The following is a 27,003-nucleotide window of genomic DNA, read 5'->3' as shown; positions in this document are numbered from 1 at the left end:
ACTGGCCAGCTCCCCTGTTCCCAGAGAGGTGTCTCTGTGAATGCTGCCTCATAGGGACACTCTAAGATGATTGAATAGTCTCCCTACTGTGTGCCCCAGGTATTCTTAGATTGCTGTTTCCATGCCATCTGCCCCTCAGTTGTTTGCCTGCTTTCTCTCCAGGAGTAGGACAGTGCTCTCTAGGCTCTATCCCAGCCAAACCCACTGACCTTTAAAACTCCAGGCTTTGAGACCTGCTAGTTGCAAGAACTCACAAAATTCAGCCCCTCTTATTTTCTAAGCCATTGTTTTTGGGGAAATGTTCCTCTTGTGCATTCCCGTGTGTGTTCCTCTCTCTTACCCTTCTCCAGGGCCGTGGCTCCCTCCCCTCCATGGCAGCTCTGATCCATTTCTCCCCTAAACCATGTCTCCATGCTTTCTACCTTCTCAATGTGACCTCTTCTCTCCCTTTAGTTGTAGAGTTTTCTGTCAGTCTTCAGGCTGATTTCTGTGGTATTTAGGATGATTTGATAGTTATCTAGTTGTGTTCCTGGGATGAGATGAATCTAAGGTCTTCTACTCTGCCGCCATCTTGAGGACTCTCTATGTCTTTTGATTGGAGCATTTAGTGCATTTACATTTAAACTAATACTGTAGCTGTGTTCTTATTGCTATTTTATTAACTTTTTTTCTTTGTTTTTGTCATTCTTCTGTGTTCATTTTTTCTTGTTCTTTTCCCTTGTAATTTGATGACTTTCTTTAGTGTTATGTTTGTAGTCCTTTCCTTTTATTTTTTGTTTACCTGTCATAGCTTTCTGATTTGTAGTTATCATATGACTCATATACAACAACCAATCTACATAGCAATCTATTTTAAGTTGATGTTTGCTTAAATTGAAATGCATTCTAAAAGTACTGTGTTGTTGTTCTGCTGCCCACGTTTTATGTTTTGATATGTTACTTTACATCTTTTTATCTTGTGTATCATTTAACCTATTATTATAGATGGAATTGATTTTACCAGTTCTTTTAATCTTCATAATAGTTTGCAAGTAGTTTATCCACTACCTTTACTATTTGTTTGCTTTTACCAGTGAGATTTTTTTCTTTTGTAATTTTTTACTGCTGATTATGGCTTTTTCTTTTCCAATTAAAAAAGTCACTTTAAATTTTTTGTAAATCCAGTTTAGTTTCAATGAACTCCTTTATTTGTCTGAGTAACTCTTTCTCTCCCTCATTTCTGAGTGATAACTTTTCGGGGTAGATTTATTCTTGGTTATAGGGGTTTTTTTTTTCCTTTTAACACTTTAAATATATGATGCCATTCCCTTCTGGCCTGTAAAGTTTCTATCATTCAAGGATGATAGTCTTACTAGTTTCCCCTTTATGTAACTCGCTGGCTTTATCTTACCACTTTAAAAATTCTGTCTTTACCTTTAATTTACGACATTTGAATTATAATCTGTTTTTGTGTGAACCTCTTTGGGTTCATCTTGTTTGGGGCTCTCTCTTCTTCATGGATCTGGATGTCTGTCCTTCCCCTGTTTAGGGAAATTTTCCACTATTATTTCCTGAAATATGTTTTCTGTTCTTTTCTCTCTCTCTTCTGCCTTCTGGGACCTGTATAATGTGAATGTTTTATGCTTGAAGTTGTCCCTGCAGTCCCTTAAGCTAATTCCATGTTGTGTGTTTTTCATTTCAGCTATATTCTTCAGTTCTGAATCATTCTGTATGTATGTTCTATCACTTTTTAAAATTTCTCATTGTTCTTCCATTCGTATCCTGAGTTCAGTTAGCATCTTTATGACCATTACCTTGAACTCTTTGTCAGGTATATTGCTTATCTCCATTTTGTTTAGTTCTTTTTCTAGGGTTTTTCCTTGTTCTGTTATTTAAAACATATTTCTCTGCCTCCTCATTTTGTCTGACTTCTGTGTTTGTTTTTATGTATTAGGTAAGTCAGCTATGTCTTCTGGTCTTGAAGATATTGACCTATGTAGAATGGTCCTGTGGTGGCCTTTGGTGCTATCCCTCCTGGTTACCAGAACCAGCCATTACAGGGGTGTCTACTGTATTCATTGCATGTGCTCTTCTGTTGTGTTTGGGCAGTGACTTTTGTGGGCACACTGATGGGCAGGGTAGCCCCTGGTTTTGCTGGCTGCCAGGCCCAGCACCTGTTGGCACTATCCCTCCAAAGCCACCTTTCAGGTGTGGTAGGGTGGGAGCTGCTTTGAATGGGGGACACAGGTCCTGACTGAGACTGCTTGCTAGGTATTGTGGGACAGAGCCACCTTTGTGTGGGGGGGAATTGCTTTCCAACCAAGGCTGCCTGATGCTTGTGGCAGTATTGGAGCCAATGTAGGGGTGCCTGCCTGGGTAGGCAGGTTGGGTGGGTTCCTTTATAGAGGAACACCCAAGCAGGGCAAGCATTGGTAGCAAGGTAGATGAAAGTGTTTAAATGGTGCTCACCTTTGCCAGGCCAGCAACATAGGAGAGTAATAAAAACTGGTATCTACTTACGTTCCCAGATAAATTTCCTACATGTCCTTCCCCTTTTGGCACACACCCAAAATTGGTTAAGTCCCCCCTTCACATATGACCTTGGTGCTTTTCAAACTGCTGCCTCTGTGCTGGGTCTCAGAACAAGTGAGTTTGTATACAAGCCCTTTAAGAATGAAGTCTTGGTTTTCTATATCCCTCCAGTTCTCCTGCAGTTAAGACTCACTGATTTACAAAGCCAGATATTATGGCAACTTGGCTTTCTGGTACAAGTTCCCAGGGCTGCACCCAATGTGGGGCTGGAACATCACGCTCCTCAGATAGGATCTTCTCATTTGTGATATCTTTCCTCCTTGTGGGTCACTACACTGGAATTGTTGGTCCTCACTAGACCGCATCTCTGCCCCTTCAACTTGTCTTAATATGGCTTTTTCTTTATATCTTTAGTTGTGAAAGAGCTGTACTCCTAGTGTCAGGTCATTCTCCAAGAAAGTTTTTCTTATGTATTTGTAGTTTTAGTGTGTCTTTGTGAGGAGATGAGCTCAGAATCTTCCTATTCTACTGTTTTTATCTCTCCTCAATTCATTGATTCATTTAAAAAAATACATTTGAGCACCAGCTGTGTGCCAGTACACTTAGTCTTGATGGGGAATAAGGAGGAGTGTATATACCTGAATAAGTGTCTTTCAACTAGGAGCGAATTATAAAAGGAAGTCCATAAAATCTTTGCACACAAAGATCATGGATACAAGTATTCTAGCAAGGAAGTAGATAATGCAAAGCCTTAAGGTGAGAAGGATGAAATGAAGCTAATGCCTCTTAGGGTGCTTAGAAAGAACCTAATCGTTATTTTAAGAACCTAATTGTTATTTTTGCTACTGTATATCATCATCATCATCATCATCATCATCATCTTGGAAATTCCATGGCCAGTGAAAGACTCATTGAGTAAAATAGGGAGAAGAGTACAATGCCTTTCTTTGATGTCATTTTTTAAACAACATTATATTCTTAGCAGAAGTGTTTTTAAAAAAATCCCAGGGGCACCTGGGTGGCTCAGTTGGTTAAGCGACTGCCTTCAGCTCCAGTCATGATCCCAGGGTCCTGGGATCGAGCCCCGCATCGGGCTCCCTGCTCGGTGGGAAGCCTGCTTCTCTCTTTCCTACTCCCCCTGCTTGTGTCCCCTCTCTCGCTGTGCCTCTACCTCTCTCTGTCAAATAAATAAATAAAATCTTTAAAAAAAAATAAAATAAATTAAAAAATCCCAGTTGTGTGATACATGTATGCATAGTAAAATTATAAAGTAATATACCAAAATGTCAATAATGGTAGTCTCTGGTTAGATTGGTGATTTTATAGTTTTTTATGTGCTTTTTTTCCTCTTATTTTTCCTTATTTTTTATTTACTTTTGTATTTTTGCTGTTGATACTGGACAAGCATGACTTACATTTTCAGGGAAAATCAATATCTTATGTTAAAACATGTTAAAATATGACATTAAGGGGTGCCTGAGTGGTGCAGTTGGTTAAGCATCTGTCTGACTCTTGGTTTCAGGTTAGGTCATGATCTCAGGGTCCTGGGACCAAACCCCACATTGGGCTCCACACTCAGTGTGGAGTCTGCTTGAGATTCTCTCTCACCCTCTGCCCCTCCTGCTCGTGCTGTCTCTATCTCTCTCTCTCTCAAATAAAGTCTTAAAAAAATAAATAAAATATGACATTAATACAATGGTATGTTTTAATGTTCTAATGAAGTATAATTATACTATATCTAAAAATATAGATATATACTATATCTAAAAATATAGACAAACATTTGCAAAATAATGATAAATGGAAAAGGGTATAACAAATATTTATCATACATGATTAACAATAAAAAAATGACTTAAGGTAAGATGAGTCTGTGTTTTCCCTCTTCTGAAAATTCACTTAATGGTTGTTTTGGTACTGTTCTTATCATAAATAAATGAGGGGCTAGGGGATGATTGTATAGTTGACAAAGGTGGTTTTGTGTTGTTTTAAGTAATTTGTATAAAGGATGCTTGTTGCCATACTCCTGGAAATGCATTCCTGTTTGCCTTTTTACAAAGTGGAAAGCACTTTAGAGCACCAAAAGTCTAAATACATGGAAGACATTTGACCTGAATTGGAAAAGCCAAGAGTTAAGCACACAGTGGCATCAATTCAGATACAGTCTATGACACTTCTGTGTGAGCAGCCTTGTAGTGTGCGGGTCAGGAGTCATATTTCAGAAGGAGGAGCTGGAAGTCTCTCCTGAAGCTTCTAAGTTTGGGGAAGAGCAGACAGACTTCTATTACATGCCCTGGAGAATAGATTCTGTCTGGAGGCTGCTCATCCTTGCCACTAGGAATTATTTTTATTGACCTGCAGTAGCTTTTGCCTAGGGGCATTCTAAAGATGCTAGGAGCCTTGGACTGTTTTACAATTACAATAGCTTATTTGAATTGCTATTTGTAGAAATGCATGTTCAGCAGGGTCTTTGACTCTGACCTTTCTCAGTCATAACATTCTTGTGAAGTGACATGTGATTTGGTGTCACTTGATAAGCCTACTTGACTGATTCAGCAGTTACCTGCACTACTCAGACTATAAGGATTTAACCTTACATTTTATTTTAGCACTTAGCTGTCTAAAAGTTTTATAATGAGCTCTATAAATTGCTGAAGAAATTATGAAAAAACATTAGTATGCTTGATTTTCTTGTAGTTCAGTGTTCATACCTTTCATATATAATGAAGTTATTGAACCTCAGTAACATTTAGCTATGTGCAACTTTTTAAGATGGTTATTAAAAACAGCAAGTTCTGGGCGCCTGGGTGGCTCAGTTGGTTAAGCGACTGCCTTCTGCTCAGGTCATGATCCTGGAGTCCCTGGATGAGTCCCGCATCGGGCTCCCTGCTCGGCAGGGAGTCTGCTTCTCCCTCTGACTCTCCCCCCTCTCATGTGCTCTCTCTCATTCTCTCTCTCTCAAATAAATAAATAAAATCTTAAAAAAAAAAAAAACACAGCAAGTTCTCCTGCATCCTCCTTCAGTTTATAAGAATTATGATCATGTTGACTGTAGCTAATAATACTGTATCTCATATTTGCATGTTGCCAAGAGAAAAGATCTTAAACATCCTCATCATAAGAAAAAAAATTGCCACCATATATGGTGACAGATACTGACTAGACTTACTGTGGTGACCATTTCATTATATATACAAATATCAAATCATTATATACCTGAAATTAGCATAACGTTATGTCAATTATACCTCAATTTTTTCAAAATGAATTTTGAGATGGCATTTCTTTCCTAGAATTTTGAAGTCCTTTGCCACAAATGTTCATTCTGTAAATGCTTGAAAACTCATAGTACTTTGTCAAGCTGTATTTGTTCCTTATGAGCCTTAGTCTTTGCTAATAATCTTATTTTCATATCTAACATCATCTTGCTGATATAATCTGCGTCAAAATTTTATCCTGCCCCATCTTTTCTCATTAAGTAACCTGAGCTTTATAACATGTTTCATCTAAATGATAGAGAAAATCAATTTTTAAAAAATTCCCTTTAACATTTGTTCAGTCACATCATTTGCATACCTATTTGGGACATCTGATTTTTTCCATTTTTCTTCCAAGTTTTTAATCTGCTCTCTGGCCATGGCAACAAATCAAACAAAGTACATACTCGGAGGTTCCATTCTGCTATAGAGGGAGCTCAAAAATAAATTTGCCATATTTCAGACAGGTGTTAAGTGATCCAGAGAAGAACAAAGCTAAGGTGAGGAGAGAGTTGTTAAATAACAAAAATTCAACTGAATAAACTGAAGATCTAATTGGCTTTGTAAACATTTGGGCAGCATCCCATCTAACAAAGAAAAAGGAATTTCATTGAGCTGTAGAAAATGAAAGGTTTTTAAAGGCAGGACAAAGAAAAGGAAATTATTAGCAATGAATATATTGTTTTAGGTATGACCATACCCTCCTAAGATGAACTGAAGGGGCCTATCAGTGAATTTCCTAGTGCTGACCAAGAAATTCCATGTTGACTGGTTTTATTCCTGGCGGGGGTGCGTAGGAATTGAAACTGCAGATTGGTCAGACATTGAGTCTTGGTTTGTTGACTTGGGGCCTTAACATAAATGATAACACTTTGGACAGAGAGTCTAAGGATCTTTGTTGGGCAGCTGTTGTCTTAGTAACGGATTCTGTTAAATCTTAGAGTTAAGGAGAGGCTCTGATCATATTCTCATTTATATTTACTCCTAACCAGCATAGTATGGCCCCACCAAAGAAAGTAAATCCTGAGTCATGAATACTTCCTATAGTTCCTTTCTACCTTGATGATGTAAATCCAGCAGAGTCAAACCATGAGATGTAACTATTTAGGGCACAGTTAGAAAAGCTGGTTATGTACCAGCTTGGTATTCACAGGCCCAAGGAGAAGATAACCATCACAGACAACGATAAACCCTGTCAAGGTACAAACTACTTCCACTAAGCTGGCTCTGTTAATTGACATGTAGGAGTTTTTGATGACAGATCCAACAATCTGAAAGGCAAACTTTTTCTCATTAGTAATGGCCTGGGAGACACAGATGGTGGCATTATCTTTCCAGAACAGTGCCAGAGTAAAGGACAGACAGGAAAGAAGGAGTTACCTGGTCAAGTATGAAGTCTTGATCCAGCATCTTGGGAGGAAGCAGTCTACCTCAATTTCAGCCACTTTACTTCCTCATCAATTTGATTTGGAGTTTCCAGCATCTGTACAGGACCACGTCAGGTGGAGACTTCTTTAGTTGTGAGATGCGTATCCAAGATTTAAGTTTCTGAAATGTGGCTCTCATCTAGGTAGTGAGAAGGACCTGGTATAGTCCTTTCCAAGGATTTTTAAGGGTAGTCTTTGTTCTTAATGACTCAAAATCAGAAGAGCATCTGTCCTTTTTTTTGCATACAGAGATGTTCTAGTAGGTTTAATCACATATATTTATTTGAATTCTTAACCTTTAGGAACCTTAACTAAGGAGTAAACAACTGTGAACGGTCTTTTACATTAGCATTCTGTGAATTGGGCAGATTTATACTTTTTATGATTTCTAGAAACATGCTTTTTTTCTTAGGACATTTCTTAGCATCTCATAATATGTTTACTAATAGATGCAAATGTCTTTAGTTCCTATGTAAAAGGGAGCAAAAAGTGGGTAAGCTTATGTTTAGTGATAATGTTTCATTATTTTATCTGATCTGGAAATGATCTAGATATTTGATAATTTTCCATTATTTAACTTCACTTAGCAAAACTTAAAAATTTCAAGTTACCAAAGAGATTTGGGAAGCTATTTTTAAGTACATATGCTTTATAAAACATAATTATTGCTAAAAAGCTCACCTAAAAACTTTTTATCATCCATATCTATTTAATTTACTCATTTCAACAATTATTTTGAGATTACCCATGAAGACTTAAGAGGCATTAGACAAATTCAGCCATTATTCTGTTACCTTTTGCTGACAAATTTTGCAACAGAAATAACATTAACTTACTTGAGTAATAAACCCAGGAAGAGTAAGAAGTTATGTCTGCATTACATTCAGTGTTTGTAACTCTAAGACATGTTTTTTAATCAAACCAGCAAACTTAAATTAGCTTTAATACCAAATATCTTATGATCACATGAACCTAAAAAGCATTTGTGTTAGTTTCTATTATATTTCTGAGATTTAAAAATAATTTATAAGTGCTTATTTTTAAGCCAACTAAATAGAGCTCTTTACAAATCTCAGCAATACCATCCGGAGTTGGAAAATGCTGCACATCTACAATAGACACACATAAACTTATAAACAGAGATCTTAACTGTTTTCAAATTTTTTAGCCATAGGACTGGTATTATGGTAATGCATCTAGTCAGTATTCACTAGTCTGTAAAAGAACAGTTGGATCCAAACTGTTTTCCTGGCAGATAGAATAAGTTAAGGTTACCTGCTCAGATGGCCTAAATTTTTTCTGCTAATATTTGTGGAAAAGACACATGATTTTTCATTTGTCTAAATTTAAAATGACCTTTCCTTTTTTTCATTCTTCTTCTGATAAGAATTACTTCTCTGAGGTTTGTACTTTTAATATTTTCATCTCAAAGGCACAGGGAAAGAATTTAAGTTCCTCCCAGGACCAATAATTTAAAGCCTTTGCAATAAATAGGAGGTTTGGAGATCAGTGAAAGGAATGGGTGACTTTGAATTGCCTCTCATGCTGCATTTATGGTTTTGAAAAACTTGTAAGACAAGGACACTTTCTGTTAACGTTAGCTTTCCCTTGGCTGTTTAAGGATATAATGTCGCAGTTTACCAGAAAAGCCCTCAGAGTCGACTCTGGGAGGGGCACATATGGGCCCTCCTTTGAAGGTAGATATGGGGGTGTCTCTAAGGCTATTAACCTGGTGGGCTTTTGTTCACAGTCATGTAGTCTTTTCAGAGAAGGAAAACTACTAAGAGGGTCACTAGAATGAGTATTCAGAGGGGGACAGAGGGAAGCAGCAGGAGTTACATCAGTCTTACAGTCTTTGTAGTCTTTCCTATCAGGTATTGGACATCAAGTGTCTTTAATTTGTTACTGTAGTCTTTCCTATCAGGTAAGTGACATCAAGTGTCTTTAATTTGTTACCAGCCTTTTACCGTGAAACTTTTGATAAAGTTATTTTGGGAATTTTGAAGATTTTGCTTTTAAGTTCACTTCTTAAATAATCTTATCTAACTAGAATGTTCCTCATAATGGCTGTTGTATTCTAGATTGTAATTCCCCTGAAGGCTGGCAGTTCAGTAAGACCCTAACTACAAATGGGGTGCAAGTCACATTTCTGTCCAGCCTTAATTTGGGGACCCTAGCCCGACAGTTACCAAGTGAAGTTCTTCAGGACACAAAACAAACTTAGTTAGATTTTGCCATTTTTGTAGATATTTATAGCTTCTGGGACCATGGTTCTTAGATATAAAATAAGCAGGTATGCTAACTCTGGATTTTAAGGATCCCATTTTATTATTATTTATTTATTTATGATTTTTCTTTTAGCTAAGGCTTTGGGTCTCTTGGAGCCAAATTAATGCCAAGGAGGTATATGCTGCAGGGTTGGGGTTGTGTGGTGTCTCACGGTGTACCTTGTTACACAGAAATTTTCTTGAGGTTGGTGGGTGACTTAATATCAATCTAACTAACCCCTTCCGTGACCAACTTATGCTAACACAGGAGTCTTTGGGTTAAGAGATGAGCACTCTAACAGCTCTTAAATGCTCAACATGTATCCACTAATTTTTGTGGCCTTTTGGCCTTTGAGATCCCTGAAAGCAATAGCTTTTATCTACACCAAACAAGACAAGCAAACATGCACTTAATATATCAGCAGTAACCAAGAGATGTTACTGTGTCTTGGACAAGAGAAGGCCCTGTGCACACCACCAATTCCCGTGGAACCTTGGACTGGGGAAAGGATTCAACCAGCAAACCCAAGGGATGGGGACTGCAGACTGATTCCAAACAACAAAATGCAGAACTGCAGTTGCCACCAGCAGTTCCCAATGTTGGATTCCCAGGAAGGATTCCAAACCAATGGGCAACTGCAGACTAAACTGCCAGCAATTCCCTGCATGGAATCTGGAGATGGACTCAAGGACTGGGGTTTTCCACTAAAAAACCTGGGGCTCAGCTTTGAGCAGAATTATCTGCCAGCTCAGCTGGGCTCCAGGAAGAACCATCTGCCAGCTCAAACTGATGTGTCCTGTAAAGGAAAGCCAGTTAGATTGGGAGCTCAAAGCAAAGAGAGCAGAGCTCAGAACCAAGAGGGAACTTACCCATAGCCCTTGGAAACATCAAGAAAGACAGTGAACTTAAAGGGTTTGTGGGTACCACACATTTTTTTCATTGTTCCTTAAGGCCAGCAGAAGTCTCCTTTGGTCCCAACTACTGTCACCAAATCTGTTTAAATAACAAATTTTCAACAGTAAATTTGAAGATCTAATTGGCTTTATTAAATGATTCATTAATCAGGCAGCATCCCATCCAGCAAATAGAAAGGAGCTCTGTTCAACTGTAGAAAAGGAAAGGTTTTTAGAGAAGGAACAGGAAAAAAAATTATCACAAAGAATGCATTGTTTTAGACAAACTATCCATCCTTTTTTTTTTTTTTAAGATTTTATTTATTTATTTGAGAGAGAGAGAATGAGAGAGAGAGAGCATGAGAGGGAGGAGGGTCAGAGGGAGAAGCAGACTCCCCGCCGAGCAGGGAGCCCGATGTGGGACTCGATCCCTGGACTCCAGGATCATGACCTGAGCCGAAGGCAGTTGCTTAACCGACTGAGCCACCCAGGCGCCCAGACAAGCTATCCATCCTAAAAGCAACAGAAGTTGTCTACCAGTAAATTTCTTAGTGCTGACCAGGAAATTCGATGTTGATTGGTTAAAGGTTACATTCTTGGGGAGGTTGAAACTGCAGTTAGGTTAAGTATTAAGTCTTGGTTTGCTGACGTGGGGCCTAAACATAAATGAGTCCATTTTGGGCCTGTGGTTTTCTTTTTAACAGAGTGAAGCAAGGGTGGGGGGAGGGGTAGATGCTATATCGCATAGAGTAATTAAAGCGGACCTGTGGATGAGGTGGTATTTCAGCAGAGACCTAGTTGAAGTGAAGGGGCAAGCCATGATGATATATAGGGAAGGAACATTTTAGCTGGAGGGAATGTAAGGTATAGTTCCTTTGTAAAAATTATTTTTTAAAAAGTTACATGACTACTATTTCTGTTTTTCCTTAACATATATTCAGAGTCATTTTTGTTTTTCTTGCTGCCTGCATGCTTTTCCTGTAAACTTTAGCTTATGATGATATGTTCTTCTTGTGTTCTGCCCTCTTTTTCAACCTCAGCATACGTTATTTAAATTCTTCCTGTGCTTCAGTAATGACTACCAATGAAGCTATCTCCTACCTAAGTAGAGAAAGATAGTTGTTTATAAGTTAAGTTTGTAGATTTCTGTAGCTTATTACTTGGGTAAAAAGTTCTCCATCAGCTTTTGTCCTTTCTCCTATTATTTATTTTTATTGTTTGTAATCATATTTGATAATCTTCAATATTAATATAGGGCCTGAGACAAACAGAAACAAATATGTTAATAAATGAGTTGCACTTCCCCTAGTTAAATTAAGAGTGAAAGGTATACCCTCTTTCTGTTAAAAATTTATCTATAATGTTGGGGGGGTCCTCAAAATACTGACTTTAACAAAGAAAAAATACTGAATACATCTTGTGTTTTTTCATGGAAATTGGATGCATTTTCTTTCATCAGACAGTATCCTTAGCTTAAAGAGGAATACACTTCTAAAAGATTCACGTATATTAGTTTTCAGAAGTAGGTACTGTTTTATTCCTATTTTACAGAGAAAGGAAGTGAAGCATGAAGAGGTTAAGTGACTTGCCCAAGGTCACTCTTATAAAAATCAAAATTTCAAACCTGGTGCTTTCTATAAAAAATACTGTGTTGACTTTTGTCCAGAGGTCATCTTATTAAAGGATGGTGGTTATTAGCAATGTTATGAGACTTCCATAATTGAGATCCATATTTTGACTCAGTGTCTTAGTCCAGACATACTGTAGAGAATGTAAAGGTCAAAAGAAAATCTTTTTTTTTCCTTCAAAGTCCTGCTGAAAACTGAATGCTTATTTAAAATCTCTGACTTCTCTGACTCATCAGTAGAATTAATGACTTCTGTCTTTAACAGCTTGAAACTCCACTGTGATTTTCTTAGGTTGGTGCCATGTTACCATTTGTTTACACAGCTTATTATGTTGTATTAAGTTTTATTATTAATGTGACTGCCTCTATATACAAACTCTTTAGCGCTAAGATCTGTGTCCTGTTAATCTTTATGTAACAAAATTCCAACAACATTGTAAGGTAATTACAGTACAGTGAGTGTAGCATATTCATTTTATAGTATAAAACCACAGATGTTAGGTGACTTGTCCAAAATCAGAGAATAGTGGATATAAAGGTGTAAATAAAATCCAGGTTTCTTGGCAACCAGTTCAGGGTACTTTCTGCCTTTCCAAAAAGGTCAATTTAGGTAAGAGTCTTGATTTCTTAAAGGCATAGAACCATGTCCAGAATGATCTTCATTAGGGGACATTCTTATGTAGGATATTCTCCCAATTCTCTTCTTTTGTTTCATGTTCTCCTCTATCAATAAAATAAGCCTATTCCCATATATAAAAGAAGGAAATATTTTTCTGGATAAAACAAAAAGTATAGGTTATACTTCTGGTTCCATTGAGGCTGCCACATTTTTTCCTTTTATAAAATATAGGTGAGTACAAATAACAGCTCCCAGTCTTGAAGAGAAAAATGTAAAGATTAACTGACTTCAAACATGAGCAAATTGCCTGGAGAGAATGTTTCAAATATAAATGATGTAGAAATATAAGGTGATCTCACTGATATGAGGAATTTGAGGAACAAGACAGAGGATCATAGGGGAAGGGAGAGAAAAATGAAACAAGACGAAACCAGAGAGGGAGACTCTTAATCTCAGGACTATAAGAGACTCTTAATCTCAGGAAACAAACCGAGGGTTGCTGGAATGGAGGGGGGTGGAAGGGATGGGATGGCTGGGTGATGGACACTAGGGAGGGTAAGTACTATGGTGAGCAGTGTGAATTGTGTAAGACTGATGAATCACAGACCTGTACCCCTGAAACAAATAACACATTATATGTTAATTAAAATTTTTCTTAAAATTAAAAAAAATAAAACCCCATATGAACCCCCCCCCCAAAAAAAGAAATATAAGATGGTAATAGTACTATTTTATTTCAACTACTCTGTTACATACCTTGGGATAAATACTGTCAGTAGCTTAATATTACGTGACTCATCTCCCAAAGGTAACTTCTGTTGTGTAGAGCTTCCATTCCATTGCTTCAAGTAGTAATCTAAAAGTGTCTGAGTTACTCTTGTAAAAGAGAAAGAAAGTTTTCTTCTGCCCTTCAGGGTCCTTCTAACTGAACTAAGAATTAAATTGACATAAGACAGAGTAATGGGGAAAAAAAAAAAGTTTTATTACATGCACACAGAAGCCCAATAATGAAATAGAGACCTAAAGAAATGACCAAGGCAGGCAAGTTTTATATGTTTTAGACAAAGAGACAATAAACCTGTGAGGAACTGATAGGACAGAGAAAACTTAACTTTGGGAGTTTCAATTAGTAAGGAATTCTAAACAATTTCAGCTGGAGGAGTAAATTAGTAAAAAGTAACAAGGGTTGTTTATATAGTTTTCTCATCTCTAAAATTTTCTGTCTCTGGTGATAAGAATGTCTCTACTTCATGGTACAGAGAGGGTATCTTTCACATGAAAGATTTATTTCTTGCTTCTGTAGACAAAGTGTATATGGTGGGGGGATCAGAGTGTTCTTTTTGCATTGGTTGTTTCTTAAGTAGCTTTTATTGAAAATAATATGCCAAAGTGGCACATTTTGGGCATCCTTCCCTTGACCCCTAAAGTTCCCTGGAAGTTTCACACATTAAAAGTTGAGCTAGTAGATTGTTCTTTCTCCTCAAACCAGTCTCCTAGTTCTGACAATAGGTCAGTTCAGTTAAACTCATTTCAGGAAGTGGGTGTGTTCTCAATCGTAGGCCTATGGCTAAAGTAATCAGGTAATAAGTAAGAGGCATGGAAAGAAGAGAAAAACAATAGTTAATGATTAGATCAAGTTACAAAATAACTTTTGAGTTTTGAGGGTAGCTAGTCAAGAGGATTTCCAGATGTCAGGCGTAAAGCATCTTTAGATAGAGTGAGGGTAGGTAGCAGCAATCTAACAGATTTTCTTGTTTTGTTGTTCAAGTGTCTTTGGTGATCTATTTGAATGGACCAGTGGGCAATAGGCATGAAGATTGTCTATATATGAGATATTGTGCTGATTGCTATGAAGTTTAAGTCAAGTGGCTCATAATCAGTTTGTAGGGCCTCTGGAAAAAGGGTAGTTTTAGTTATCAAATGATTACAAATCAAAAGGATGGGGGAAAAATTGAAAATGTTATTTTGGAGAGTTGTAGCCTAGGCATTGTATGAAGCTAGAAGAAATCAGGATGTAATCCAGTTTATAATGAACTGTATTAGAATCTAATATCCACAAAGGTTTGTTACCAAAATATTTTTTTCCTTCTGTAATCACCCTTACCTTACCAAAGATAGCCAATTAATACTAATTTGTTTGTAAAATAAGTCAAGTTAAAAAACAAACAAACAAAAAACTTGTCCTGGTTATTTACTTCAGTGCAGCAAGAAGAACAAGTCATATAGGCTCTTTTCAGTCGGGTCCGCTGGAACTTTTTATAAGGAATCTCCAGATTGAACTTCTAGCAGCCTCTTTAGACCTGAAGCCAAGCAAAATACTTGCCCTCAGATTTAGCCTGTTACACCGTGTAGATTTGGGTTAATAATTCTCTTCTTGAGGTCCCCAAAATATCTTGAGGTTCTTATACCTGCCAGGAAGTAACCTTCTTTACTCACCTGGTAAGACTGCTTGAGAACCCTATAAGCAAGGTAGCAGGCTATTTTTCCACAGGGCTTTATTGGCTCCATAAAGTCAACTTTAGTTCCTTTAAGCTGTCTGGTCATATCTTGAGTTTAATGCATATCTCCCTCAAATATGACATTCCACTTAAGTCCTGGGTAATATAACCAATGTTTCAGGGGTGCCTGGGTGGCACAGTTGGTTGAATGTCCAATGCTTGGTTTCAGCTCAGTCTGTGATCTCAGGGTTGTAAGATCAAGCCCTGCATCAGGCTCTGTGCTCTGCGCGGTGTCTGCTTGAGATTTTCTCACCCTCTCCCTCTTCCCCTCCTGCTCGTACTCTTTCTCTCTCTCAAGTAAATAAATACATCTTAAATGTATACATCATATATATATATATATATATATATATATATATATATATAAAATCAATGTTTCCAATTGTGTCTTGTTACAAAGAGAACATATTCTTATTGAACTTGGGCAAATAAATATGTTCTGAAAATAAAAGAATACTAAGTTTTTGAATTTTGGAGGGATCTGGTAGGGAGAAAAAGATAAATGTTTCAATTTGTTTACAAAGGTATATTTTATCAAACTGCTCTAAGTCATAGTTACCTTAAGAGAAGAACTTTCCTTAAATCTGGAAAAACAAAACATTAAGAAAATTAGCACTGTTTCAAACAAAAATGTTATAAAAATTATAACCATCTTTTTCAATTCATTCAGTGCATGTTATTAATTCTACTTTGGCTTGAATCCAGTTCTTCCACTAGTCCCAGAAATTCTTACCCAGTGTCAGTTTTATGATCTTAAGGTTATCAGAAACCTGTACTCAGAGTTCTTTCCTTGAGTCTCACTGAAAATGAAATACATTTGCAGGATGCTTTTGTAAACACATCTGAGTTAAGACTTAACTGTTGTAAATGATAAAAAGACTTAAAAATGGCCATGCTTAAAGATCAGATTAGAGTTCATTACAATGCAGTTGACAAGGAAATTTGGGTATTTCTGTGATGTACAATAATACTTCAAGACAATAATGTACCAGGGTATATCGTATTTTTAATAATCTAAGAAGGTTTGTATCACTTATTTGACAATGCTTCCCATGGAATTTAGCATAACAAATAAGCCTAATTAATTGACTACCTGTCTTTTATGAAGAGAGTACATCCTTTGAAATATTCCAGGGACCCTCTTGAATCACTTCAGTTAGATTGTGGCCAAAAGGCTTCATTTTAGAATCTGATTTTGGGAAGTTTGTCAAAAAAAAAATCAAAAGGTTGAACATTTTATTAAATAGGGTCACAGATCATTATGAAACAATAATTCCCTCTTTAAATTTACACTAAAGGATTTTTAAAAGGCAAATACAGAATGTTACATAGTTGTGAGCAAAATTTAGCTTTTTTAATAATAAAAAGATTCTGTTTTCTTGAATAATCAAAAACCTGATAAAGACAAAACATAGTCTCTAGAAAACTAGACAGATTACATTTAAAGAAAATTTTGTTTACAATTTTTTATAAAAAGCAAACTAATAACCTAAGAAAACTTTTTCCTTTTTACAGAGAGAAAAACCAAATTCTGATTCTGCACCAGTGTATTTTTGATATTAAACCTCATTCTTTTTTTTTTTTAAGTTTCAGAGGTAGAATTTAGTGATTCATCAGTCTTGTATAACACCCAGTGCTCATTACATCAAGTGCCCTCCTTAATGCCCATCACCCAGTTACCCCATACCCCCCACACCTCCTCTACAGCAATCCTCAGTTTGTTCCCTATAGTTAAGAGTTTCTTATTGTCTGCCTTCCTCTCGTTTTTATCTTATTTTATTTTTCCTTCCCTTCCCCTATGTTCATCTGTTTTGTTTCTTAAATTCTACATATGAGTGAAGTCATATGGTATTTGTCTTTCTCTGACTTACTTTGTTTACCATAATACTCTCTAGTTCCATCCATGACATTGCAGATCGCAAGATTTCATTCTCAAAACTCATTCTTAAATAAATTTGTTTGAAACTTAGCTGGTATTGACTGCATATAAAAATTTCTTTTCAGAGGTTCATTTTCTATAGACAACTTTCTTTTTTACATTCAGATTTTGTCCTGAGAGTTGTCTCTTTAAATAACTAGCCTCACTTTAGGACAAAATTTTCTTTTTCCTCAACAAAAATGTATTTCCATTCCTCATAGTTTTTCTTAGCAAAAGCATACATTTTACTTTCCTTTCTTACGGAGAATTTTTCTTACTATTTTGGGTAGCTTTGACGCAGGCAGGCTGGGTTCATGGACCCAGAGAGGGTCCCCACAGGACCAGCCAAGAAGGTCCTTGGCTTCTCACAGCATAGAAATCAAATGTGAGCTGGAGAAAGTGAAAACAGGATTTATTAAATAGTATGAGTAACAGAAAATAGCACACAGAGTGTCTGGGAGACTGCGACCGGAAAGGAGAATGAGTCTCATCATCACTTGGGGTTAGGGATTTATATTGGAAAGGGGTCTAGGATATGTGTTCCTTCAGGAATCCATGGTGAGATCCTATCAAAGGCAAGGGTCAGATGAGCAATAGGTGCTATTCCATAAATTACCAAAGGTAGGTGTACTGAGGCCAGCGTCAGCCGAGGTTTGTTTGAAGCTAGTCCTGGAACATTTTCAGGACCTGGCTCTTCTTAATGTTTTTAGGTGTTTGGAGCCTAATAAAGAACTTAGGGAATGGTTAACTTTCTTGTTTCCCCCTTGAAGTGGCTTAAGCTTCTTTGGCTTATTCAGAGGCAAAATATAGAACATGAATAAATGGGGCCTAGCAGAAAAACAGCAGAGACAGAGTTCCTTCTAAATGGAGTCCCTTCAGGGACGCCTGGGTGGCTCAGTCGTTAAGCGTCTGCTTTCAGCGCAGGTCATGATCTCAGGGTCCTGGGATCGAGCCCCGCATCGGGCTCCCTGCTCCATGGGAGGCCTGCTTCTCACTCTCCCACTCCCCCTGCTTGTGTTCCCTCTCTCGCGCTCTCTCTCTCCCTGTCAAATAAATAAATAAAATCTTTAAAAAAAATAAAAATAAAAAATAAATGGAGTCCCTTCAGGGGCGCCTGGGTGGCTCAGTCGTTAAGCATCTGCCTTCGGCTCAGGTCATGATCCCGGGGTCCTGGGATCGAGCCCCGCATCGGGCTCCCTGCTCCACGGGAGGCCTGCTTCTCCCTCTCCCACTCCCCCTGCTTGTGTTCCCTCTTTCACACTCTCTCTGTCAAATAAGTAAATAAAATCTTTTAATAAATAAATAAATAAATAAATAAATGGAGTCCCTTCAGCTTCCCTGCCTCAGCTTTACCCATATATATTAATTGGAATTCTTAACTCTCAGAAACTTTAATTTCTAGTGAAAGCTAAATGATAAGTAAATGTGAACTGTTATACCAACATTGTTTTAGATTGGTAAATTTATGAATACAATTCTAAAAACTTGTGTTTTTTTCATAGTACACTCTTTTAGTAAAGCATAAAACGTGTTTACTAACAGACCCAAATTTATTTTTAGTTTCTCTGTAATTAAGAAAGCAAAAGGAGGGCCGCCTGGGTGGCTCAGTTGGTTAAGTGTCTGCCTTTGGCTCAGGTCATGATCCCAGGGTCCTGGGATCGAGTCCCGCATCGGGCTCCCTGCTCAGTGCGGAGCCTGCTTCTCCCTCTGTCTCTGCTCCCACTGCCTGTGCACTCTCTCTCTGACAAATAAATTTTAAAAATACTGAAAAAGAAAAGAAAACCAAAAGTACGTACACCGATGTTTAGTATGTAATGTTTATTATTTTCCTATTTGGAAATGACTGGGATATTCAGTGAATTAAACCTAATTCATCACTTAACTTAGCAAAACTTAAAGGTTTCAGGTTACCAGAAAGATTGGGGGAAAGTAAAAATTTACCTTAAAAATGTTTTTTTTTATTTACAGCTGTGAAATTTACCTATTCTTAACAGTTATGCTTCGGGTAGCCATAGAAACTTCAAGAGATATCAGACAAAGTCAGTTACCTTCCCAAAGCATTATTGTTTTAAAACATTTTCTAACATAAAACATCAACTTTAGTTTGAGTAAACTCGGGTAGAATAAAAGTTAGTGTTAATGCTGATAATTTTGAAGACATGTCTGCTTTAATTAAACTAACAACCTTGAATCAGCTTTAATATTGAATATTTTTCCCAGATCACATGAACTTGAAAGACATTTGGGTTAGTTTCTGTCTTTTGGAAAGTTATAGAATGCCCAGTCCGTATAAGCACTTGTCTTCAGACCAACTAAATAGAGCTCTTTTACAAATTGATTTTAATAATACCATTTGGAGTCAGAAAAATTATCTGACATTTACAACATATATATATGGGCCATACATAAACATATAGACAGATACAAACAAAAATCTTACAGCTTTTTTTACTAATATTTGTGGAGAGGATATTACAGGCTTTATTCCAAATATCTTTTTTTTTTTTTTTATCTTTTGATGAGAAACTTCTTAAAGTTTGGGTTTCAAAGAATGGCTTTTAGATCCTAGAAAAGATGGGGGCAGAAAATTTATACCACAAAAGCATAGAGAAAGTATTCCCAAGTTTTCTCCAAGGTGGACTTTTTGGAACATAATGGCCTTTTATCAGAGGTGCTATAGCCTCTGGGCACAAGAGCCCTTTCAGCAGTTTTTATTTTAAGAAGGATTCTTCTCTCCCAGGCTTCCCTTTATTTTCTTCAGTGTCAGGTAATTGTGGGTTGTGTTTACATTTCAAAGACATGATGAGATTTATTACTTTAAGAGACAGAAAGAGTATGCAAGTTTTATGTTTTCTTTCCTCAAGAGTTTTATAGTAATTGCTATTTAAAATCTATCTTCCTTTTTTTTTTTAAGATTTATTTATTTATTTGAGAGAGAAGGAGCAGGGTAGAGGAAGAGAGAAACCTAAGCAGACTCTGGGCTGAAGTGCGGAGCCCAACGTGGAGCTCCATCTCAGCACCCTGAACCCACGACCTGAGCGGAGACCAAGAGTTGGCCACCTAACTGACTGCACCACCCAGGTGCCCCTCTGTCTTCCTTTTTTTTAAGTACAGGACAATTTTGTCCCAATATCCTGATCTTTTATAATATCTGTAAGCATTTTGAGAGTAATAGGCAAAGTTTGGGGATTGGTAAAGACAGGTGGGTTTAAATTTGTTTTTAGATTTGTGTTACTGGTTTTGTAGAGATTTCTTTTTAATTTTAATTTATTATGTTATGTTAGTCACCATACAGTACATCATTAGTTTTTGATGTAACATTCCATGATTCATTGTTTGGGTATAACACCCAGTGCTCCATGCAATATGTGCCCTTCTTAATACCCATCACCAGGCTCACCCATCCCCCCACCACCCTCCCCTCTAAAACCCTCAGTTTGTTTCTCGGAGACCATAGTCTCTCATGGTTCATCTCCCCCTACGATTACCCCCCCTTCATTTTTCCCTTCCTTCTCCTAATGTCCTCCATGCTATTCCTTATGTGCCACAAATAAGTGAAACCATATGATAATTGACTTTCTCTGCTTGACTTATTTCACTTAGCATAATCTCCTCCAGTACCATCCATGTTGATGTAAAAGTTGGGTATTCATCCTTTCTGATGGCTGAGTAATAATCCACTGTATATATGGACCACATTTTCTTTGTCCATTCGTCTGTTGAAGGGCATCTCGTCTCTTTCCACAGTTTGACTCTTGCGGACATTGCTGCTATGAACACTGGGGTGCATATGGCCCTTCTTTTCACTACATCTGTGTCTTTGGGGTAAATATCCAGCAGTGCAATTGCTGGGTGGTGGGGTAGCTCTATTTTTAATCTTTTGAGGCACCTCTACACTGTTTTCCAAAGTGGCTGTACCAACTTGCATTCCCACCAACAATGTAAGAGGGTTCCTCTTTCTCCACAACCTCTCCAACATTTGTTGTTTCTTGCCTTGTCAACTTTTGCCATTCAACTGGTGTAAGGTGGTATCTCAATGTGGTCTTGATTTGAATATCCCTGATGGCTAATGATGATGAACATTTTTTCATGTGACTGTTAGCCATTTGTATGTTGGAGAAGTGTCTGTCATGTCTTCTGCCCATTTTTTGACTTGATTATTTGTTTTTGGGTGTTGAGTTTGAGAAGTTCTTTATAGATCTTGGAAAGCAGCCCTTTGTCTGTAGTGTCATTTGCAAAAATCTTCTCCCATTCTGTGGGTTGCCTCTTTGTTTTGTTGACTGTTTCCTTTGCTGTGCAGAAGCTTTTTATCTTGATGAAGTCCCAAAAGTTAATTTTTGCTTTTGTTTTCCTTGCCTTTGGAGAAGTTGTTAGTGTATAAGAAAGCAACTGATTTCTGTGCATTGATTTTGTACCCTGCCACCTTACTGAATTGCTGTATGAGTTCTAGGAATTTGGGGGTGAAGTCTTTTGGATATTCCACACAAAGTATCATGTCATCTGGGAAGAGAGAGAATTTGACTTCTTTGCCAGTTTGAATACCTTTTACTTCTTTTTGTTGTCTGATTGCTGTTGAACTCCTGGTATTATCTTGCACAATAGTGGCAAGAGTGGGCATCCTTGAAGTTTTCCTGATCTTAAGGGAAAGGCTCTCAGCTTTTCCCCATTGAGGATGATATTTGCTGTGGGTTTTTCATAGATGGATTTTGTGAACTTGAGGAATATTCCCCCTATCCCTGTACTCTGAAGAGTTTTAATCAGGAAAAGATGCTGTATTTTGTCAAAAACTTTTTCTGCATCAATTGAGAGGACCATATGGTTCTTCTGTCTCCTCTTATTAATTTGTTCTGTCACATTGATTGATTTGCGAATGTTGACCCACCACTGCATCCCAGGGATAAATCCCACTTGGTCGTGGTGGATGATCCTTTTAATGTATTGTTGGATCCTATTAGCTAGGATTTTGTTGAGGATTTTGGAATCCATATTCATCAGGGATATCGATCTGAAATTCTCCTTTTTGATGAGGTCTTTGCCTGGTTTGGGGATTAAGGTAATGCTGGCTTCATAGAATGAGTCTGGAAGCTTTCCTTCTGTTTCTATTTTTTGAAACAGCTTCAGTTTGAATGTTTGGTAGAATTCTCCGGGGAATCCATTAGGCCCTGGACTCTTGTTTTGGGGGAGGTTTTGATCACTGCCTCAGTCTCGTTACTGATTATTGGCCTATTCAAGTTGTCAATTTCTTCCTGTTTCAGTCATGCTAGTTTATAGGCTTCCAGAAGCTATCCATTTCTTCCAGGTTGCTTAATTTATTGCCATAATAATTTCTAATAATTGTTTCTATTTCCTTGGTGTTTGTCGTGATCTCTCCCCTTTCATTGATAATTTTATTAATTTGGGTCCTTTCTCTTTTCTTTTGGATAAGTCTGGCCAGTGGTTTATCGATCTTATGAATTCTTTCAAAGAACCAGCTTCTAGTTTTGTTGATCTGATCTACTGTGTTTCTGGTTTCTAATTCATTGATCTCTGCTCTAATCTTAATTATTTCTCTTCTAATGAGTCGCTTAGGCATCGTTTGTTGCTTTTTCTCTAGTTCCTTAAGGTGTAGAGTTAGTTGGTGAATTCGGGATTTTTCTATTTTTTCGAGTGAGGCTGGATGGCTATGTATTTCCCCCTTAGGACCACCTTTGCAGTATCCCATAGGTTTTGGACTGATGTGTTTTCATTCTCATTAGTTTCCATGAATTGTTTAAGTTCTTCTTTCATTTCCTGGTTGACCCAAGCATTCCTGAGCAAAGTGGTCTTTAGCTTCCAGGTGTTTGAATTTCTTCCAAAATTTTCTTGTGATTGAGTTCCAGTTTTAAAGCATTATGGTCTGAGAATATGCAGGGAATAATCTCAGTCTTTTGGTATCGGTTGAGACCTGATTTGTGACCCAGTATGTGGTCTATTCTGGAGAAAGTTCCATGTGCACTCAAGAAGAATGAGTATTCTGTTGTTTTAGGGTGGAATGTTCTGTATATATCTATGAGGTCCATCTGGTCCAGTGTGTCATTCAAAGCTCTTGTTTCTTTGTTGATTTTCTGCTTAGATGATCTGTCTATTGCTGAGAGTGGAGTATTGAGGTCTCCTGCAATTAACGTATTATTGTCACTATGACTCTTCATTTTGGTTAACAGTTGGCTTATGTAGTTGGCTGCTCCCATGTTGGGGGCATAGATATTTACAATTGTTAGATCTTCTTAACCAACTGAGCCACCCAGGTGCCCCTAATTGTTAGATCTTCTTGTTGGATCGACCCTTTAAGAATGATATAGTGTCTTTCTGTGTCTCTAACTACAGTCTTTAGCTTAAAATCTAATTTGTCTGATATAAGAATTGCTACCCTAGCTTTCTTTTGAGGTCCGCTGGCATGGAAGATGGATCTCCATCCCTTCACTTTCAGTCTGGATGTATCTTTAGGTTCAGAATGAGTCTGTTGTAGACAGCATATAGATGGGTCCTGTCTTTTTATCCAATCTGCAACCCTGCCATTTTATGGGAGCATTTAGGCTGTTCACTTTGAGAGTGATTATTGAAAGATACGAATTTATTGTCATCATGTTGCCTGTGAAGATGTTGTTTTTATAGATTGTCCCTGTAAATTTCTGTTGTATATCACTCTTGGGGTCTTTCTCCTTTTATAGAACCCCCCTTAATATTTCTTGCAGGGCCGGCTTAGTGGTCACATATTCTTTCAGTTTCTGCTGGTCTTGGAAGTTCTGCATCTCTCCATCCATTCTAAGTGACAGCCTTGCCAGATAAAGTATTCTTGGTTGCATGTTATTCTCGTTTGGTACCCTGAATATGTCTTGCCAGGCCTTTCTGGCTTGCCAGGTCTCTGTGGATAGGTCTGACGTTATTCTGATGTTCCTCCCTCTGTACATAAGGAATCTCTTTCCCCTAACTGCCCTTAAGATGGTTTCCTTGGTTCTAAGATTTGCGAGTTTTACTATTACATGCCAGGCATTGGCCTGTTTTCCTTGGCCTCTAGGACACGAATGTTTGTTTCATTCCCCAGATTAGGGAAATTCTCAGCTACGATTTGCTCAAATATATCTTCTAGTCCTCTCTCTCTCTCCACCCCCTCAGGGATCCCAATAATTCTGACATTGGAACATTTCATGACATCACATTTCTCTAATTCTGTTTTCGTGGATTTAAAGTGTTTTTCCCAGGCCACCTCTTTTCCCTTCTTTTCTATCAATTTGTCTTCTAGATCACTAATTCGTTCTTCTGCTTCGTTTACCCTAGCTGTTAAAGTATCTAGATTAGATTGGCTCTCATTTATAGCATTTTTAAGTTCTGCCAGTTCAGCTTTCATTTCTGCCCTTAGAGACTCTGTGTTGCCATTAATCAATTTCTCCATTCTACTGTCGTCTTCATAACTGTTACCCTGAAGTCCATTTCCAACATCTTGGTTATATCTGTATCCATTTGTAAATCTGTGGCAGAAATCACAGTCTCTGAGTCTTTCCTATTTTGGGGGTTCCTCCTCCTAGTCATTCTGTTGAGGGGTGGTTGAGGGAATGTACAGAGTCCAAATTATTGACCACAACCGAAGCAAGGTGCACCTGTTTTGTAGGGACCTTAGGATTGTCAGCCTCTTGTTCTCCCTTCCTGTCTTCTGGGGGAGGGGCCTGCTATGCAGTTACTCAGACAACCCTGTTAGGGCAGAGTTGCCCTGCCCCTTGTGGGGGGGGATGGGCTCAGGGAAAACCGGTTTGGGGGGCTTTTGTTCTCTGGCGGCTTTCCCTGGCAGCTTTCCGCATCTCTTCCAAGAATCAGAGCAGAAGAGACTGTTTCCAACCCTCTGTCTCAGAGCAGAGATCGCAGTCTGTGCAGGCCACACTATCTCTGTTTCTGTCTGTGCTGCTAAAAACTGCAACGTCCTGGTTTGTGCGCTCCCCGTCCTCACCTCCAGGTCGGGGTACAGGGGCACGTCTCTGCCTTTTGTGCTTCTAAAACTGCCAGCCACCCCCAGTTGGCACACGCGGCTCTGCCACTCCAGGTTTCAGTCTGGGGGACTGCCCTAAAGTCCTTTCCCCGCCACTACCAGTCTGCGAGTCTGTGCCCTGTCCCCAGCACAGGAGGCTTTCGCTCACCGGCGGTGCAGGATCCCAAAGGCTCCCTCCCCCTTCTGTTTATCTTCTGGTATATGCCTGCAGAATCACGGCTCCCTGCTTCATACCTCGAAACCAACCACTTGCAACATTCTGTTTGTAGAGATCCAGATATATCTTCTTACATCTCAGGTCGATTTCGTGGATGTTCAGAGTGTTCTGGTAGATATCCACCTCACTTCAGGGGACCGTTTGGAATAGGTAGCTGATAGCTCTGCCATCTTTTTTCTAATGGTTTTGTAGAGAGTTGGGGGGAAAGACAAAGACAGTTGTTTCCATTTCCCCCAAATTACTGTATTACAGCCTGAGTATCAAGGGATTGACCTGCCTTTTTAAATTAAACTTGTTTATTTGGTTTTTTATATCAGGGCAATTTTTAACTAAAATGGGAATCAAAAGATTTTTCCTTTGTAAAGTCTGTATAAAGCATTTTAACAAAAGTCTTCTTTCTGAATACACAGTTTAATCTTGTCTTCTATTAGTCCCTGAATACTGGCCTTTCCCAGATCAATTGTAGGAGGACTTGTTAGAAATTATGGTCATTCCTTTCCTTTGTGAAGGACTAGCTGGGAGGGATAGGGGGATGTGCACGGTCTGGCCTGCCTGGTGACCATAATATAATCATGGGCTGGAAGAATTCCCCTTAGCAGCCTATCTAGTTATCTGTGAATGGGTTTGTAAATAGTTATTAATCTTTTTAATTTTTCTCTAAATTTGGTAGAATCTTTTGAAAGTATAGGGAAAAGGGCTTTATAATTTAAAAAATCTGCTGTTTAGGGGATATGAATTCTTTGCAAAGGTGGAAGCAGGTCCTAGGATACATTTGCAAAGGTTATTGCATAGGAATGTCTGAAACTGGCTGAGCTTAATTACAGTAAACCAAGTCCTGCTGCCTATCCCACATGCTTCTGCTAAATTCACTTTCTGGCTTTCAGCATTTATAAGAATAGCCTATATTTTGAACCTATAGGTTAGACCAGAATACTCTGCAAATCTTGTAGGGAAAAGGAAGTTAAAACAGGCAGATGGAGCCAGATTTTAACATGGGAAATTTACACTGGATGTGGACATTAATTTTTGTCTTAAGTCTAATTTCTGTTTTTTGTTTGTTTTCATCTTTTAAGGGAGTCTAGCCATTATACTAATAAGACAATTGAGAGCTCTCAATAAAAAATTTTTTTTTCTTCCAAATACAGCCAATTAAAAGGATCCATTGTCTGACCACTGATGAATAGGATTTTATTAATTTCAATAATGACTCAAACCAATAAGCCTTTTTTTTTTAAGCTTTTATTCATTTATTTGACAGAGAGAGAGAAAGCACAAGCAAGCAGAGCGGCAGGCAGAGAGAGAGGGAGAAGCAAGTTCTCCACTGAGCAGGGAGCCCATTGCGGGACTTGATCCCAGGACCCCAGAATCATGACCTGAAGCATGATGCTTAACCAACTGAGCCACCCAGGCACCCTTCATAAGCCTTTTTATGGAAAGACTCAGAAGCAACTTCCATGCTTAGATTATGGACCCAAGAGGCAGCCCTGGAGAAGGCATAGGTGACAGCCCCCATGATCCAAAAGCTTGCTCCCAAAAATAGTCTAAGAAAGCAAAGACCTTTGTTGTATAGGTGGTAAAAATCCTGTTGTGTATATGGTGTCTCCAGTCTCCCACAAATGTGAGATGCCTCAAGTCATAGACCCACTAATCACCAGGCAGGTGCTACTGGAATGGGGTGTTTTTTTAGCACTAACAAGCAACCATGGTTGAAACAACAAAGATACCTTATGGCTGGGATCTCTCACAACAAATTCCCTGACAGCTGGCATAGC

General features: G+C 38.2%; 1 protein-coding gene and 1 long non-coding RNA gene across 2 annotated transcripts in view; one reads left to right on the top strand and one right to left on the bottom strand.

The window, feature by feature from the left end:
• The window catches only part of LOC118009899, a 43,594-nt gene extending 33,074 nt beyond the window's left edge, over nucleotides 1-10,520 (bottom strand). The window contains exons 1-2 of the long non-coding RNA XR_004679054.1: nucleotides 10,333-10,520; nucleotides 7,149-7,251 (exon numbers count right to left, since the gene is read on the bottom strand). This is a non-coding gene — a long non-coding RNA (uncharacterized LOC118009899). The remainder of the gene's footprint in view (nucleotides 1-7,148; nucleotides 7,252-10,332) is intronic.
• Nucleotides 1-27,003, top strand: part of PSD3 (pleckstrin and Sec7 domain containing 3) — a 522,661-nt gene that overhangs the window by 391,476 nt on the left and 104,182 nt on the right. The window lies entirely within an intron of this gene.

The sequence above is a fragment of the Mirounga leonina genome, unplaced genomic scaffold (genome assembly GCF_011800145.1).
Source record: "Mirounga leonina isolate KUSES-001 unplaced genomic scaffold, KU_Mleo_1.0 Mir_128, whole genome shotgun sequence".
NCBI lineage: Eukaryota > Metazoa > Chordata > Mammalia > Carnivora > Phocidae > Mirounga > Mirounga leonina.
Note: the sequence above shows the minus strand (reverse complement) of the source record. Positions and strands in the feature narration are given on the sequence as shown.